At 51.6% G+C, this 14,309-nt stretch overlaps 1 protein-coding gene across 2 annotated transcripts in view; it reads right to left on the bottom strand.

The window, feature by feature from the left end:
• Window positions 1–7,575, bottom strand: part of LOC135047580 (mitochondrial glutamate carrier 1-like) — a 178,051-nt gene extending 170,476 nt beyond the window's left edge. Inside the window, exon 1 of one of the 2 annotated variants that reach the window (XM_063955462.1) lies at window positions 7,424–7,575. The gene's annotated coding sequence lies outside the window, so the exon portion shown is untranslated. Of the gene's footprint in view, window positions 1–7,120; window positions 7,281–7,423 lie in introns of those variants that run through there. The other variant, XM_063955461.1, reaches the window with a different exon arrangement.
• Window positions 7,576–14,309: the final 6,734 nt, after the last annotated feature.

Raw genomic sequence — 14,309 nt, 5'->3', positions numbered from 1 at the left:
CTGATCCCTATAACCCTGACTGCCCCCTATTCACCTGACTGTCCCCTATTCCCCTGCTCCCTATGCCTCTGATACACCCCTGACTGCCCCCTATTCCCTTAACTGCACCCCTATTCCCCTAATTGTCCCCCTATTCCCCTGCACCCTATGCCCCTGATACACCTCTGACTGCCCCCTATTCCGCTGACTGTCCCCTTTTCCACTGCTCCCTTTGCCCCTAATACACCCATTACTGTCTCCTATTTCCCTGACTGTCACCTGTTCCCTATGCCCCCGATACACCCCTGACTGCCCCCTATTCCCCTGACTGTCCCCTATTCCCCTGCTCTCTATGCCACTGATACACCCCTGACTGCCCCCTATTCTCCTAACTGCCCCCTATTCTCCTAACTGCCCCCTAATCCCTGATACACCTCTGACTGCCCCCTATTCCGCTGACTGTCCCCTATTCCACTGCTCCCTATGCCCCTGATACACCCATAACTGTCTCCTATTTCCCTGACTGTCACCTGTTCCCTATGCCCCCGATACACCCCTGACTGCCCCCTATTCCCCTGACTGTCCCCTATTCCCTTGCTCCCTGTGCACCTGATACACCCCTGACTGCCCCCCATTCCCCTGCTCCCTATGCCCCTGATACACCCCTGATTGCCCCCTATTCCCCTGACTGTCCCCTATTACCCTGCTCACCATACCCCTGATACAGCCCTCACTGCCCTCTACTCCCTTGACTGCCACCTATGCCCCTAACTGCCCCCTGTTCCCCTGATCCCTATACCACGGACTACCCCCTATTCACCTGACTGTCCCCCATTCCCCTGCTCCCTATGCCGCTGATACACCCCTGACTGCCCCATATTCCCCTGACTGCCCCCCTATTCCCCTGACTGCCCCCCTATTCCCCTGCTTCTTATGCCCCTGATACACCTCTGACTGCCCCCTATTCCACTGCTACCTATACCTCTGATACACCCCTGACTGCCTCCTATTCCCCTGATCCCAATAACCCTGACTGCACCCTATTCACCTGACTGTCCCCTATTCCCCTGCTCCCTATGCCCCTGATACACCCCTGACTACCCCCTATTCCCCTGCTCACTATACCACTGACTGCCCCCTATTCCCCTGCTCCCTATGCCCCTGATACACCCCTGACTGCCCCCTATTCCCCTGCTCTCTATGCCACTGATACACCCCTGACCACCCCCTATTCCCCTGCTCACTATACCACTGACTGCCCCCTATTCCCCTGCTCCCTATGCCCCTGATACACCCCTGACTGCCCCCTATTCCCCTGCTCTCTATGCCACTGATACACCCCTGACTGCCCCCTATTCCCCTAACTGCCCCCTATTCCCCTGACTGCCCCCCTATTCCCCTGATACACCTCTGACTGCCCCCTATTCCGCTGACTGTCCCCTATTCCACTGCTCCCTATGCCCCTGATACACCCATAACTGTCTCCTATTTCCCTGATTGTCACCTGTTCCCTATGCCCCCGATACACCCCTGACTGCCCCCTATTCCCCTGACTGTCCCCTATTCCCTTGCTCCCTGTGCACCTGATACACCCCTGACTGCCCCCTATTCCCCTGCTCCCTATGCCCCTGATACACCCCTGACTGCCCCCTATTCCCCTGACTGTCCCCTATTACCCTGCTCACCATACCCCTGATACAGCCCTGACTGCCCTCTACTCCCTTGACTGCCCCCTATTCCCCTGACTGTCCCCTATTCCCCTGCTCTCTATGCCACTGATACACCCCTGACTACCCCCTATTCTCCGAACTGCCCCCTATTCCCCTGACTGCCCCCTAATCCCCTGATACACCTCTGACTGCCCCCTATTCCGCTGACTGTCCCCTATTCCACTGCTCCCTATGCTCCTGATACACCCATAACTGTCTCCTATTTCCCTGACTGTCACCTGTTCCCTATGCCCCGATACACCCCTGACTGTCCCCTATTCCCCTGACTGTCCCCTATTCCCTTGCTCCCTGTGCACCCGATACACCCCTGACTGCCCCCTATTCCCCTGACTGTCCCCTATTCCCCTGCTCCCTATGCCGCTGATACACCCCTGACTGCCCCATATTCCCCTGACTGCCCCCCTATTCCCCTGACTGCCCCCCTATTCCCCTGCTTCTTATGCCCCTGATACACCTCTGACTGCCCCCTATTCCACTGCTACCTATACCTCTGATACACCCCTGACTGCCTCCTATTCCCCTGATCCCAATAACCCTGACTGCACCCTATTCACCTGACTGTCCCCTATTCCCCTGCTCCCTATGCCCCTGATACACCCCTGACTACCCCCTATTCCCCTGCTCACTATACCACTGACTGCCCCCTATTCCCCTGCTCCCTATGCCCCTGATACACCCCTGACTGCCCCCTATTCCCCTGCTCTTTATGCCACTGATACACCCCTGACCACCCCCTATTCCCCTGCTCACTATACCACTGACTGCCCCCTATTCCCCTGCTCCCTATGCCCCTGATACACCCCTGACTGCCCCCTATTCCCCTGCTCTCTATGCCACTGATACACCCCTGACTGCCCCCTATTCCCCTAACTGCCCCCTATTCCCCTGACTGCCCCCCTATTCCCCTGATACACCTCTGACTGCCCCCTATTCCGCTGACTGTCCCCTATTCCACTGCTCCCTATGCCCCTGATACACCCATAACTGTCTCCTATTTCCCTGATTGTCACCTGTTCCCTATGCCCCCGATACACCCCTGACTGCCCCCTATTCCCCTGACTGTCCCCTATTCCCTTGCTCCCTGTGCACCTGATACACCCCTGACTGCCCCCTATTCCCCTGCTCCCTATGCCCCTGATACACCCCTGACTGCCCCCTATTCCCCTGACTGTCCCCTATTACCCTGCTCACCATACCCCTGATACAGCCCTGACTGCCCTCTACTCCCTTGACTGCCCCCTATTCCCCTGACTGTCCCCTATTCCCCTGCTCTCTATGCCACTGATACACCCCTGACTACCCCCTATTCTCCGAACTGCCCCCTATTCCCCTGACTGCCCCCTAATCCCCTGATACACCTCTGACTGCCCCCTATTCCGCTGACTGTCCCCTATTCCACTGCTCCCTATGCTCCTGATACACCCATAACTGTCTCCTATTTCCCTGACTGTCACCTGTTCCCTATGCCCCGATACACCCCTGACTGTCCCCTATTCCCCTGACTGTCCCCTATTCCCTTGCTCCCTGTGCACCTGATACACCCCTGACTGCCCCCTATTCCCCTGACTGTCCCCTATTCCCCTGCTCCCTATGCCCCTGATACACCCCTGATTGCCCCTATTCCCCTGACTGTCCCCTATTACCCTGCTCACCATACCCCTGATAGAGCCCTCACTGCCCTCTGCTCCCTTGACTGCCACTTATTCCCCTAACTGCCCCCTGTTCCCCTGATCCCTATATCACGGACTACCCCCTATTCACCTGACTGTCCCCCATTCCCCTGCTCCCTATGCCGCTGATACACCCCTGACTGCCCCCTATTCCCCTGACTGCCCCCCTATTCCCCTGACTGCCCCCCTATTCCCCTGCTTCTTATGCCCCTGATACACCTCTGACTGCCCCCTATTCCCCTGACTGTCCCCTATTCCACTGCTACCTATACCTCTGATACACCCCTGACTGCCTCCTATTCCCCTGATCCCAATAACCCTGACTGCCCCCTATTCACCTGACTGTCCCCTATTTCCCTATGCCCCTGATACACCCCTGACTGCCCCCTATTCCCCTGCTCTCTATGCCACTGATACACCCCTGAATGCCCCCTATTCCCCTAACTGCTCCCTATTCCCCTGATACACCTCTGACTGCCCCCTATTCTGCTGACTGTCCCCTATTCCACTGCTCCCTATGCCCCTGATACACCCATAACTGTCTCCTATTTCCCTGACTGTCACCTGTTCCCTATGCCCCCGATACACCCCTGACTGCCCCCTATTCCCCTGACTGTCCCCTATTCCCTTGCTCCCTGTGCACCTGATACACCCCTGACTGCACCCTATTCCCCTGACTGTCCCCTATTCCCCTGCTCACCATACCCCTGATACAGCCCTGACTGCCCTCTACTCCCTTGACTGCCCCCTATTCCCCTGACTGTCCCCCATTCCCCTGCTCCCTATGCCGCTGATACACCCCTGACTGCCCCTATTCCCCTGACTGCCCCCCTATTCCCTTGACTGCCCCCCTATTCCCCTGCTTCTTATGCCCCTGATACACCTCTGACTGCCCCCTATTCCCCTGACTGTCCCCTATTCCACTGCTACTTATACCTCTGATACACCCCTGACTGCCTCCTATTCCCCTGATCCCAATAACCCTGACTGCCCCCTATTCACCTGACTGTCCCCTATTCCCCTGCTCCCTATGCCCCTGATACACCCCTGACTGCCCCCTATTCCCCTGCTCACTATACCACTGACTGCCCCCTATTCCCCTGCTCCCTATGCCCCTGATACACCCCTGACTGCCCCCTATTCCCCTGCTCTCTATGCCACTGATACACCCCTGAATGCCCCCTATTCCCCTAACTGCTCCCTATTCCCCTGATACACCTCTGACTGCCCCCTATTCTGCTGACTGTCCCCTATTTCACTGCTCCCTATGCCCCTGATACACCCATAACTGTCTCCTATTTCCCTGACTGTCACCTGTTCCCTATGCCCCCGATACACCCCTGACTGCCCCCTATTCCCCTGACTGTCCCCTATTCCCTTGCTCCCTGTACACCTGATACACCCCTGACTGCCCCCTATTCCCCTGACTGTCCCCTATTCCCCTGCTCACCATACCCCTGATACAGCCCTGACTGCCCTCTACTCCCTTGACTGCCCCCTATTCCCCTGACTGTCCCCTATTCCCCTGCTCTCTATGCCACTGATTCACCCCTGACTGCCCCCTATTCTCCTAACTGCCCCCTATTCCCCTGACTGCCCCTAATCCCCTGATACACCTCTGACTGCCCCCTATTCCGCTGACTGTCCCCTATTCCACTGCTCCCTATGCCCCTGATACACCCATAACTGTCTCCTATTTCCCTGACTGTCACCTGTTCCCTATGCCCCCGATACACCCCTGACTGCCCCCTATTCCCCTGACTGTCCGCTATTCCCTTGCTCCCTGTGCACCTGATACACCCCTGACTGCCCCCTATTCCCCTGACTGTCCCCTATTCCCCTGCTCCCTATGCCCCTGATACACCCCTGATTGCCCCTATTCCCCTGACTGTCCCCTATTACCCTGCTCACCATACCCCTGATACAGCCCTCACTGCCCTCTGCTCCCTTGACTACTACCTATTCCCCTAACTGCCCCCTGTTCCCCTGATCCCTATACCACGGACTAACCCCTATTGACCTGACTGTCCCCCATTCCCCTGCTCCATATGCCGCTGATACACTCCTGACTGCCCCCTATTCCCCTGACTGCCCCCCTATTCCCCTGCTTCATATGCCCCTGATACACCTCTGACTGCCCCCTATTCCCCTGACTGTCCCCTATTCCACTGCTACCTATGCCTCTGATACACCCCTGACTGCCTCCTATTTCCCTGATCCCTATAACCCCTGACTGCCCCCTATTCACTGACTGTCCCCTATTCCCCTGCTCCCTATGCCCCTGATACACCCCTGACTGCCCCCTATTCCCCTGCTCTCTATGCCACTGATACACCCCTGACTGCCCCCTATTCCCCTAACTGCCCCCTATTCCCCTGACTGCCCCCCTATTCCCCTGATACACCTCTGACTGCCCCCTATTCCCCTGACTGCCCCCCTATTCCCCTGATACACCTCTGACTGCCCCCTATTCCGCTGACTGTCCCCTATTCCACTGCTCCCTATGCCCCTGATACACCCATAACTGTCTCCTATTTCCCTGACTGTCACCTGTTCCCTATGCCCCCAATACACCCCTGACTGCCCCCTATTCCCCTGACTGTCCCCTATTCCCCTGCTCCCTATGCCCCTGATACACCCCCGACTGCTCCCTAGGCCCCCGGGACACCCCTGAATGCTACCTAGGTCCCCAATACACCCCATCTGCTCAACTAGTCCCTCAATACACCCCAGACTGCTCCCTAGGCCCCCGATACACCCTATAAACACACACACATCCATATACATACATACACACCTCTCCCTATTCATTACACCTAACACTAATACCTTAACCCAAAGTGGTGCATCAACTCTAATATCCTATCCCTAATACTCTAACCCCATCCCCGAGACTAACCGTAATACTTTAACCCAAACCAATAAATTATCAGGCGGTGGCTGTGGAACTTGTAAGTGATGCAGTGTCTGCACATTTTCTCCTGAGGGGCTTGGTATTTTGCCGAGTGGGGGAAAGGAAGGGGGGGGGGTGTTGCTGTCGACTTGCCTAGGGTGCTTAGAAACCTTGCACCGACCCTGACCGGATACCTTCTGTCTTACCATATACCAATAGTACCACAAAAAGACAGAAGAGTCATGGACTCATGAACAGAACAGAAAAAAACAGGGTGTACAGCTGAATCACACCATGCTTGCATCCTGGTTTTGTAGGTACAGAGTTGCAGTAGTGATTTGAACCCACAGTAGCAGAAATGTAAGGGGCATTCCTGGATAGTGACTGGGAAGTTACTAAGAAGATGGGTGGAGATGTTGCTTCTTATGGGGTGTTGTAGACATGACGATGAATGTGGTCTTATATAGGAGGCCATACTCAGATGGGGAAACTGTGCCTGCCATAGGGCTGATGCAGGCATCGATAGTGCGACCGATGGTACATCTAAAGATGCACCAAGCAGTATGTCAGCATCTATGGATGCTGACAGTGGGTCTCAGGCCTTACACATTCAGGCTCATGGTTGTAGACCAGGGAAGGGCTTTGAAGCTGCATTAGCATGAAGTAGCAGCTGCAACTGAATCAGACCCTGCATTTATTGCAATTATCAATAGCATTACTCAGCCGATAGCTCTCCATAGTCAGATGCATGTGTTAGCTGGCTTGCCAAAATTTGGGCTTTCAATACTGCAACCTAAAACAAAATGTAAATAAATTGTAAGTATGTAATCCCCTGAGTCATCACATACCTCAGTGTATCAGAAGAGTCGAGAGATTCTGTCCCCGTCAGATCCACCAGAAGCCTCAAAAGTTTCTTTCCTCAAGCGGTCCGCCTGCTGAACTCCTGAACATTGACTGACTAGACGTACATGTAACTAACTTGTGTCCCTACGGTATACCTATCTGTGTAACTTTACACACACACACACACACACCTGTTACCTACTTGGCTGTTGTATAGCAAACCGAAGACAAATTCCTAGTATACGCAAGTATACCTGGCCAATAAAGCTGATTCTGATTGAGATATTGGCCACTTAGGGTAAGCTCACCTCTTCTTAAATTCTTAAACTCAGTGCCTCCAAACCCGCTTTCTGAATCCTATAAATAAGTGGTGTTGACTCGAACAAACATCAGTCAGGAGAGGGGGAAATCACATAAGTAATAGGCTTGCAACCGGATAATATAAGTGTAAAGGTTAAACGATAAAATATTCTGGAGCTGGTGCAGAGCTGCTGGCAAAGTGATCATATGCAAAGCTGCATCTCTCTTGTGCTGATAGGAAACAGTTGCATATGCACCTGGTTTACAGGCACATATATAACAGATGTGATCTGTTTATTTGTTCCCTTTGTGAGAAACTGTTATTTTTTCATTTGCACCTTAGGAGAAGCGCAGGTCAATGTTTTGTGTTTTTTCTTTGGGGAATACATGACCTCACTAACATCCCAGCTGCATACCCCCCACATACTCCCACAGGTGTTTTGAGTAGCATAACCTTTGCTGCAGTTAAGGTGCTTTTTGTTTGTATATAGCTGAAAAAGTTTAACCCATTCTTCTCCCAAACAGCATGGAATATCCTCAGAGAAAATAATCTAAATTGATAACAAATGAGAAATACAAAAGTTATCTATAAGCCATTTGTAGCATTTTATACATCAAGTCTTACAAATTACTGGGCACCCAGGGTATTCATGTGAATGCATCTAATAGTGCAAACTGCTTATACAAATCTATTCCTGGCATCAAACGTGGCAATTATAAGGTTGCTTCTTAACTTGGCTTCTATTGCCTGTTGGATTTACTGTTACTCGCCATTGCTTTGTTCATGACCCAGAGCCAGACTGCCACATGAAGGGCTCACAGGGGAAGTGCAGTGTTAGGGTACCACTGAAGGAAGGCTGCACAAAACTAAAGAGGTATCATCAGCTGATTGAAGAGATGTGGTACAGAGTATTGCAATGCCCTCCATCTCTTGCCGTGACATCCATATAATGAAGGGAGCATCACAATGCCTGCCATATAATACAGAGTTAAAACAGTGACCACAATATAATGCAGAGAGTATCACACTGACTGCCATATAATACAGAGACAATGCAGTGACTGACATAGAATACAGAGAGCAATGCAGTGCCCAGCATATAATACAGAGACAATGCAGAGACCACCAAATAATACAATGTGTGATGCCTTATAATACAAAGAGCAATGCTGTGACCACCATATGATACAGACTGCATTGCAGTGACTGCTCTATAATGCAGAGATAATCGCAGTAACTGCCATATAAGGTAGAGAGCAATGCAGTGACCGCATATAGGGGGTCATTCCAAGTTGATCGCCCGCTAGCAGTTTTTAGCAGCCGTGCAAACGCTATGCTGCCGCCCACTGAGAGTGTATTTTAGCTTAGCAGAAGTGCGAACGTTTTTATTGCAGAGCGCCTGCAAAAAAAAATTGTGTAGTTTCAGAGTAGCTCAAAACCTACTCAGCGCTTGCGATCACTTCAGACTATTCAGTTCCGGATTTGACATCACACACCCGCCCAGCGTTCGCCCAGCCACGCCTGCGTTTTTCCTGGCACGCCTGCGTTTTTCCGAACACTCCCTGAAAACGATCAGTTGCCACCCAGAAACGCCCTCTTCCTGTCAATCACTCTGCGGCAACCAGTGCGACTGAAATGCATTGCTAGACCCTGTGCAAAACTGCATCGTTCGTTGTGCCCGTACTGCCGCATAAGCATGAACAGAACTGCCGTTTTTTAGCCTGATCGCTGCGCTGCATACAAATGCAGCTAGCGATCAACTCAGAATGACCACCATAATACAGAGAACAACACAGTGACCACCATATAATGCAGAGAGTGATGCAGTGCCTACCATACCATGCAGAGAGCATTGCAGTGTAGGTAGGGGAGGGATTACATGTTGGGTATCTAATTCCACAGCTCAGGCAGACATTTCAGAGTCAGGAAGAATCCACCAGTGCAGCAAAGCGTACTCGGAATGAGTGCTCAGTGCAGCCACATGCTGCATGCATGTAATTGACAGCAGGGAAACAGACAGAGGGGTAAATTTACTAAGCTCCCGATTTTGACCGAGATGCCGTTTTTTCATCAAAGTGTCATCTCGGTAATTTACTAAGCAATAATCACGGCAGTGATGAGGGCATTCGTAATATTTTGAAGTCCTAGGAAAAAAATCACGAATGAATACACCATCGGTCAAAACGCGGCTGTTTAAGTATGAATCTCGGTCATTTACTAAGAAGTGCAAAGCAAAAAACAAACAAACACTGCCGTGAAAAATTACAACTCGTAAAAAAGTGCTAAAAAAAAACAGACCTTTTTTTTTTATTCGTGATTGGATAGGCATGCACGGATCCATGAGATCCGTGCATGTATATCAGTGGGAAGGGGTGGGAAAGTGCTTATTTTTTCAAAAAAAATTGCGTGGGGTCCCCCCTCCTAAGCATAACCAGCCTCGGGCTCTTTGAGCCGATCCTGGTTGCAGAAATATGGTGAAAAAATTGACAGGGGTTCCCCCATATTTAAGCAACCAGCATCGGGCTCTGCGCCTGGTCCTGGTTCCAAAAATACGGGGGACAAAAAGAGTAGGGGTCCCCCGTATTTTTAAAACCAGCACCGGGCTCCACTAGCTGGACAGATAATGCCACAGCCGGGGGTCACTTTTATATAGTGCCCTGCGGCCGTGGCATCAAGAATCCAACTAGTCACCCCTGGCCGGGGTACCCTGGGGGAGTGGGGACCCCTTCAATCAAGGGGTCCCCCCCCCCAGCCACCCAAGGGCCAGGGGTGAAGCCCGAGGCTGTCCCCCCCATCCAATGGGCTGCGGATGGGGGGGCTGATAGCCTTTGTTGTAAAAGAAAATATATTGTTTTTCTCTAACGTCCTAGTGGATGCTGGGGACTCCGTCAGGACCATGGGGAATAGCGGCTCCGCAGGAGACAGGGCACAAAAGCAAGCTTTTAGGATCACATGGTGTGTACTGGCTCCTCCCCCTATGACCCTCCTCCAAGCCTCAGTTAGGTTTTTGTGCCCGTCCGAGAGGGTGCAATCTAGGTGGCTCTCCTAAAGAGCTGTTTAGAAAAGTTTTTTTTTAGGTTTCAATCTCAGTGATTCCTGCTGGCAACAGGATCACTGCATCGAGGGACTTAGGGGAGAGATTTCCAACTCACCTGCGTGCAGGATGGATTGGAGTCTTAGGCTACTGGACACTTAGCTCCAGAGGGAGTCGGAACACAGGTCAGCCTGGGGTTCGTCCCGGAGCCGCGCCGCCGATCCCCCTTACAGACGCTGAAGAGACGGCAGAACGGAGGTCCGGAAAACAGGCGGCAGAAGACTCCACAGTCTTCATGAAGGTAGCGCACAGCACTGCAGCTGTGCGCCATTGTTGTCACACGTCTCACTGACTCAGTCACGGAGGGTGCAGGGCGCTGCTGGGGGCGCCCTGGGCAGCAATATAATTACCTTTAGTGGCAAAATAAATACATCACATATAGCCATTAAGGCTATATGTATGTATTTTAACCCAGGCCAGTTTATTAAAAACCGGGAGAAGAAGCCCGCCGGAAAAGGGGCGGAGCTTATTCTCCTCAGCACTCAGCGCCATTTTCCTGCTCAGCTCCGCTGGTGAGGAAGGCTCCCAGGACTCTCCCCTGCACTGCACTACAGAAACAGGGTAACAAAGAGAAGGGGGGCATAAATTGGCGATATTTATATATTAAGAGCGCATATATAGTAAACAACACCTTCTAGGGTTGTTTATATACATTTATAGCGCTTTTGGTGTGTGCTGGCAAACTCTCCCTCTGTCTCCCCAAAGGGCTAGTGGGTCCTGTCCTCTATCAGAGCATTCCCTATGTGTGTGCTGTATGTCGGTACGTGTGTGTCGACATGTATGAGGAAAATATTGGTGAGGAGGCGGAGCAAATTGCCTGTAATGGTGATGTCACTCTCTAGGGAGTCGACACCGGAATGGATGGCTTATTTATGGAAATTACGTGACAATGTCAACACGCTGCAAGCCGGTTGACGACATGAGAGGGCCGGCGAACAAATTAGTATCTGTCCAGGCGTCTCAAACACCGTCAGGGGCTGTAAAATGCCCATTTACCTCAGTCGGTCGACACAGACCCAGACACGGACACTGATTTCAGTGTCGACGGTGAAGAAACAAACGTATTTTCTTTTAGGGCCACACGTTAAGGGCAATGAAGGAGGTGTTACATATTTCTGATACTCCAAGTACCACAAAAAAGGGTATTATATGTGAGGTGAAAAAACTACCTGTAGTTTTTCCTGAATCAGATAAATTAAATGAAGTGTGTGATGAAAATTATTGGCGGTATACCTTTTCCCGCCAGAAGTTAAGGCGCGGTGGGAAACACCCCTCAGGGTGGATAAGGCGCTCACACGCTTATCAGAACAAGTGGCGGTACCATCTACGGATAGGGCCGTACTTAAGGAGCCAGCTGATAGGAGGCTGAAAAATATCCTAAAAAGAATACACACACATGCTGGTGTTATACTGCGACCAGCGATCGCCTCAGCCTGGATGTGCAGAGCTGAGGTGGCTTGGTCGGATTCCCTGACTAAAAATATTGATACCTTTGACAGGGACAGTATTTTATTGACTATAGAGCATTTAAAGGATGCATTTCTATATATGCGAGATGCGCAGAGGGATATTTGCACTCTGGCATCAAGAGTAAATGCGATGTCCATATCTGCAAGAAGATGTTTATGGACACGACAGTGGTCAGGTGATGCAGATTCCAAACGGCACAAAGATGTATTGCCGTATAAAGGGGAGGAGTTATTTGGGGTCGGTCCATGGGACCTGGTGGCCAGGGCAACTGCTGGAAAATCCACCGTTTTTTACCCTAAGTCACATCTCTGCAGAAAAAGACACCGTCTTTTCAGCCTCAGTCCTTTCGTCCCTATAAGAGTCATATCTGCCCAGGGATAGAGGAAAGGGAAGAAGACTGCAGCAGGCAGCCCATTCCCAGGAACAGAAGCCCTCCACCGCTTCTACCAAGTTCTCAGCATGACGCTGGGACCGTACAGGACCCCTGGATCCTACAAGTAGTATCCAAGGGGTACAGATTGGAATGTCGAGAGGTTTCCCCCCTCGCAGGTTCCTGTAGTCTGCTGTACCAATGTCTCCCTCCGACAGGGAGGCAGTATTGAAAACAATTCACAAGCTGTATTCCCAGCAGGTGATAATAAAATTACCCCTCCGACAACAAGGAAAGGGGTATTACTCCACACTATATGGTGGTACTGAAGGCTAGGTGAGACCTATTCTAAATCTGAAAAATTTGAACACTTACAAGGGTTCAAATCCAGATGGAGTCACTCAGAGCAGTGATAGCAAAGAACAAGGGGACTATATGGTGTCCCGGGACATCAGGGATGCTTACCTCCATGTCCCAAAATTTGCCTTTTCTCACCAAGGGTACCTCAGGTTCGTGGTACAGAACTGTCACTATCAGTTTCAAGACGATGCCGTTGGATTGTCCAAGGCACCCCGGGTCCTTACCAAGGTAATGACCGAAAGGAGGATTCGTCTTCAAAGAAAATGGACGACCTCCTGATAAGAACAAGGTCCAGAGAACAGTTGGAGGTCGGAGTAGCACTATCTCAAGTAGTTCTACGACAGCACGGGTGGATTCTAAATATTCCAAAACCGCAGTTGTTCCGACGACACGTCTGCTGGTCCTAGGGATGATTCTGGACACAGTCCAGGAAAAGGTGTTTCTCCCAGAGGAGAAAGCCAGGGAGTTATCCGAGCTAATCGGGATCCTCCTAAAACCAGGAAAAGTGTCAGTGCATCATTGCACAAGAGTCCTGGTAAAAATGGTGGCTTATTACGAAGCGCTTCCATTCGGCAGATTTCACGCAAGAACTCTTCAGTGGGATCTGCTGGACAAATGGTCCGGATCGCATCTTCAGATGCATCAGCGGATAACCCTATATCCAAGGACAAGGGTGTCTCTCCTGTGGTGATTACAGAGTGCTCATCTTCTAGAGGGCCGCAGATTCGGCATTCAGGATTGGATGCTCGTGACCACGGAGGCCAGCCTGAGAGGCTGGGGAGCAGTCACACAAGGAGTGTGATCAAGTCTGGAGAATTCTCTCCACATAAATATACTGGAGCTAAGAGCAAATTTATAATGCTCTAAGCTTAGCAAGACCTCTGCTTCAAGGTCAGCCGGTATTGATCCAGTGGGATAACATCACGGCAGTCGCCCACGTAAACAGAAAGGGCGGCACAAGAAGCAGGAGGGCAGTGGCAAAACTGCAAGGATTTTTCGCTAGGCGGAAAATCATGTGATAGCACTGTCAGCAGTGTTCATTCCGGGAGTGGACGACTGGGAAGCAGACTTCCTCAGCAGGCACGACCTCCACCCGGGAGAGTGGGAACTTCATCGGGAAGTTTTCCGCATGATTGTGAACCGTTGGGAAAGACCAAAGGTGGACATGATGGCGTCCCGCCCGAACAAAAAATGGGACAGGTATTGCGCCAGGTCACGAGACCTTCAGGCGATAGCTGTGGACGTCCTGGTAACACCGTGGGTGTAACAGTCGGTGTATGTGTTCCCTCCTCTGCTTCTCATAACCAAGGTATTGAGAATTATAAGACATAGAGGAGTAAGAACTATACTCGTGGCTCCGGATTGGCCAAGAAGGACTTGGTAACCGGAACTTCAAGAGATGCTCACAGAGGACTAATGGCCTCGGGAGCTAAGAAGGGATTTGCTTTCAGCAAGTACCATGTCTGTTCCAAGAGGAACCGTGGCATCGGCCTTTAAGAAAGGACCTGCTCCAGCAGGGACCTTGTCTGTTCCAAGACTTACCGCGACTGCGTTTGACGGCATGGCGGTTTGAACGCCGGATCCTAAGGGAAAAGGCAT

This window comes from Pseudophryne corroboree, chromosome 2 (assembly GCF_028390025.1).
Source record: "Pseudophryne corroboree isolate aPseCor3 chromosome 2, aPseCor3.hap2, whole genome shotgun sequence".
NCBI classification, from domain to species: domain Eukaryota; kingdom Metazoa; phylum Chordata; class Amphibia; order Anura; family Myobatrachidae; genus Pseudophryne; species Pseudophryne corroboree.
This window is presented reverse-complemented; position numbering and strand designations above follow the sequence as displayed.